Below are 4843 nucleotides of genomic sequence, written 5' to 3' on the forward strand. Positions count from 1 at the left end.
CAGACTTAAATCTGGTTAGGCTCTTGGAGAATTTGCCCCTGTTCTTTGAGTCCAAGCTAACCTTCACATCTTTCATAAGCTTGTCAAAGCACAGAGAAAGTGGCTGATGTCTGTCTGGTGGATATGAAGCCAAAATTTGAGCCTTCGTATTTGCAAACAAACTCTTTACTAATTAGTATCATGCTTAGCATTGCAATGCTATGAGTCCATTGATTCCCACGGTCCTCCAATATAACAACCTCAAATAAGGTTCTTAATATTCTAGAGAATAGCTCAGGAAACTCAGAGATGAATCCAATTGTGAGATTGTTGAAATAAATGTAGCTAAGTTGTCAATGGTAGAGGCGCACTGAGATGATATTTTTTTACTCAAGTCTTTAATGCCTAACTCGAGCGATTCAACAATTAGCATTAACGCGGTTTTATCTAAATTGAGCACAAATGACAAATGGCCATTGAATACAGTCTCCAAAAACGTAAAGTAACACGCCGCAACCTTCCGAAAATGCAAATATGTCTCCTAGAGGAATTGACAACATCAACTTTATAGTGATGTCAAGAGCATCAAAGAGGGCCCTATCACCAAAAAGTTCAAATATACTGAAGTTGACAAAGTTTCCAGAGAGTGCTCGTTCAAGAATTATCAAACAAAATGATATTCCCTTGTATTTGGATGTATACATGTCTGCTTTATTAGGAAGAGGTAAAATTCTAGATCCATATGCAACAATCAGTTTACTGACTTCTCAAAAAAGTAGTATTCCATTAGGGGAAGAAGAATCGAAAGTCAATCGCTGGGATTTGTTCAGGACCAGTTCAACAACAAATTTCAACAATGGAGTTGTTACCTCTGGAGCGTCAGCATAATGTGCAAGGCTTTTCAAAAGAATTGGCATGTGTGCAGGATAAAGCCAATCAAAAAGGAATCCATATGTTCTACGACTATTAGTTGCCATTGCTATTCCTCGAAGATCATGCATCAATCCAATAAATGCATATTTTACAGCATCTGATTGAGACAATGCATTAGGTGTTGAATTCAATCTACCAAAAACCTGTAGGAAAGGTTCCATTGAAGATTTGAATTTCAATTGGCTATCCTCCATGAACACCAACATGCCAAATGTATGACACAACGTTGTTCTGCTGCGGAAACATTCCCAATTTTCTAAAAAAAGGAATTGTTCCCTCTGATAAGGAGAGTGAGAAAAAAGTTTTTAGGGTCAAAATCGGGGTATGACAGGACTGTTTCCTATCCTTCAAAATTTCCAGTCATTGGCACGAGATGAGATTCAGAGCTACTCAGAACGCAGTCATTCGCTTAATCCCTAACTTTTGCCTGGATCGCCCTTTTCGGGTTTTCGATCCACCGGGATACCCATTTTTGCCTAAGTTGCCTTTTCAGGTTTTTAACTTACCGGGTGTACAATTTTTTTATTTTTTTTTTTGATCCCTAATTTTTGCCCGAACCTTTCCATTTTCTTGGTTCGTCGGGATGCCCATTTTTGCCTGGACTATTCTTTTTACTGTCCAGCGGGTCTATTTTATGCGAAGTATTTTTTAACTGCGTCTGAGTTCACAGGGGAAGCGAAGTTTTCACCCTCCATAGTTGCAAGCATTATGGCCCCACCATCAAAAACCTTGGTGACAATATACGGTCCATCATAGTTAGGAGTCCACTTGCCCCTGTGATCTGTCTGAGGAGGAAGGATCCTTTTCAACACTAAATCTCCGACTTGGAAACAACGAGGACGCACCTTCTGATCAAAAGCTCTCTTCATCCGACTCTGATACAACTGCCCATGACAAATGGCTGCCATTCGCTTCTCTTCGATAAGACTCAACTCATTGAACCTTGTCCGAATCCATTCAGCTTCATCTAACTTGACATCCAACAGGACTCTTAGAGAAGGAATCTCCACTTCAACAGGTAGGACCGCTTCCATACCATACACAAGGGAGTAAGGGGTTGCCCCTGTCGATGTACGTACTGAAGTGCGGTACCCATGCAAGGCGAAGGGTAGCATCTCATGCCAATCTCTGTACGTAACGACCATCTTCTGCACAATCTTCTTTATGTTCTTATTTGCCGCCTCAACAGCGCCGTTCATCTTAGGGCGGTAAGGGGAAGAATTGTGATGCTGAATGTTGAAGTTCTGACACAACTCCTTCATCATTTTGTTGTTGAGATTAGAACCATTATCAGTAATGATTCTTTCGGGAATCCCATAGCGACAAATAATTTCTTTCTTGATGAAACGGGCAACCACATGTCTGGTGACATTCGCAAATGACGCTGCTTCGACCCATTTGGTGAAATAGTCGATGGCAACAAGGATGAAGCGATGCCCATTGGAAGCAGTCGGCTCAATCTTTCCAATCATGTCAATACCCCACATAGCAAACGGCCACGGCGAAGCCATCACATTCAGAGGATTCGGCGGTACATGCACCTTATCAGCATAAATCTGGCATTTATGACACTTCCGAGCATACTTGAAACAATCTGATTCCATGGTCATCCAATAATAACCCGCTCTCAACAATTTCTTAGCCATTGCATGTCCACCGGCATGAGTACCGAAGGAACCTTCATGAACTTCCTGCATTAACATGTCCGCCTCGTGTCTGTCCACACATCTGAGCAAAACCATGTCGAAGTTCCTCTTATACAACACATCATCTTTGTTCAAGAAGAAACTGCCTGCCAATCTTCTCAAAGTCTTTCTGTCATTGTTGGATGCCCCTGCAGGGTACTCTTGATTCTTCAGAAAGCACTTGATATCGTGATACCAGGGCTTGTCATCGACTACCAGTTCAGCAGCAAACACATACGCGGCCCTGTCAAGGCGCATCACATCGATCCTGGGAGCATGGTTCCAACGAATTACCTTGATCATGGAGGATAGAGTAGCAAGTGCGTCTGCCATCTGGTTCTCATCACGAGGTATATGATACAATTTTACCGTTGTGAAGAAAGTCAACAGTCTTCTCGTGTAATCTCTGTAGGGGACCAGAGTGGGCTGGAGAGTATTCCAATCACCATTCACTTGATTAATCACCAGAGCTGAATCTCCGAAGATGTCCAGAGTCTTGATTCTCAGATCAATGGCTTGCTCAATACCCAAGATACAGGCCTCGTACTCAGCTTCATTATTTGTGCACTCAAAAGTCAAACGAGCGGTGAAAGGTATGTGGGCACCTTTCGGAGTTGTAATGACAGCACCAATTCCACTTCCTCTAGCATTGACAGCCCCATCAAACAACAAAGTCCACTTTTCGTTCGGATCAGGTCCCTCCCCAACAACTGGCTCTTCACAGTCTTTCATCTTGAGGAACATGATGTCTTCATCAGGGAATTCAAACTTCATCGGCTCATAATCATCAATCGGCTGCTCGGCAAGGTAGTCTGACAGAATACTCCCTTTGATGGCCTTCTGTGACGTATACTGAATATCATACTCTGTTAAAATCATTTGCCAACGAGCGACCCTTCCGGTGAGAGCTGGCTTCTCGAATATGTATTTCACTGGATCCATCTTAGAAATCAACAAGGTAGTATGGTTCAACATATACTGTCTCAGTCGGCGAGCAGCCCAGGCCAAAGCACAGCAAGTTTTCTCAAGCTGCGAATATTTGATTTCACAGTCGGTAAACTTTTTGCTAAGGTAGTATATGGCATGCTCTTTTCGACCAGACTCGTCATGCTGTCCCAATACACACCCCATCGAGTTCTCAGTCACTGATAGGTACATTATCAGAGGTCTCCCAGGAACTGGAGGTATAAGGATCGGAGGTTTATGTAGATACTCTTTTATCTTCTCGAAAGCCCTTTGACAATCTTCATTCCACCTGATAGCCTGATCTTTCCTCAGCAATTTGAAAATTGGCTCACACGTGGTTGTTAGGTGGGAGATGAACCTTGCAATGTAGTTCAACCTCCCTAAGAAACTACGGACTTGCTTCTCCGTTCTTGGCTCTGGCATTTCCTGTATCGCTTTTACTTTGTCGGGATCCACCTCAATCCCTTTTCCGCTAACAATAAAACCCAGCAATTTTCCCGATCTTACCCCGAAAGTGCACTTGTTCGGATTAAGTCTCAGTTTGAATTTCCTCAAACGCTCCAACAGTTTCTGCAAATTCACCAAATGTTCTTCTTCTGTCTGAGATTTGGCAATCATATCATCCACATAAACCTCGATTTCATGATGAATCATATCATGGAACAGAGTTACCATAGCTCGTTGATATGTTGCTCCGGCATTTTTCAGACCAAACGGCATCACCTTGTAGCAGAAGGTGCCCCACGGGGTTATGAAAGTTGTCTTTTCCATGTCTTCTGGTGCCATCTTGATTTGGTTATAGCCAGAAAAGCCATCCATGAAGGAGAATACCGAGAACTGAGCTGTATTATCCACCAAAATGTCGATGTGAGGTAATGGGAAATCATCCTTAGGGCTAGCTCTGTTCAGATCCCGGTAGTCGACACACATCCGTACCTTTCCGTCCTTCTTAGGTACTGGGACGATGTTCGCAACCCATGGCGGATAATTGGTGACTGCTAGAAACCCTGCATCCAACTGCTTTTGCACTTCTTCCTTTATCTTGACAGCCATCTCTGGTCTTGTTCTTCTGAGCTTCTGCTTGACCGGAGGACAACCTTCTTTGAGAGGCAAGCGGTGTACCACGATGTCTGTGTCCAGCCCAGGCATGTCCTGATAAGACCAGGCGAAGATGTCAACGTATTCTTGCAGCAATTCAATCAGCCCTTTCTTCACATTATCTTCCAAAGCAACCCCTATTTTGATTTCTCTCTTGGCGTCTTCGGTGCCGAGATTAATCA

This window comes from Lathyrus oleraceus, chromosome 5 (assembly GCF_024323335.1).
Source record: "Lathyrus oleraceus cultivar Zhongwan6 chromosome 5, CAAS_Psat_ZW6_1.0, whole genome shotgun sequence".
NCBI classification, from domain to species: domain Eukaryota; kingdom Viridiplantae; phylum Streptophyta; class Magnoliopsida; order Fabales; family Fabaceae; genus Lathyrus; species Lathyrus oleraceus.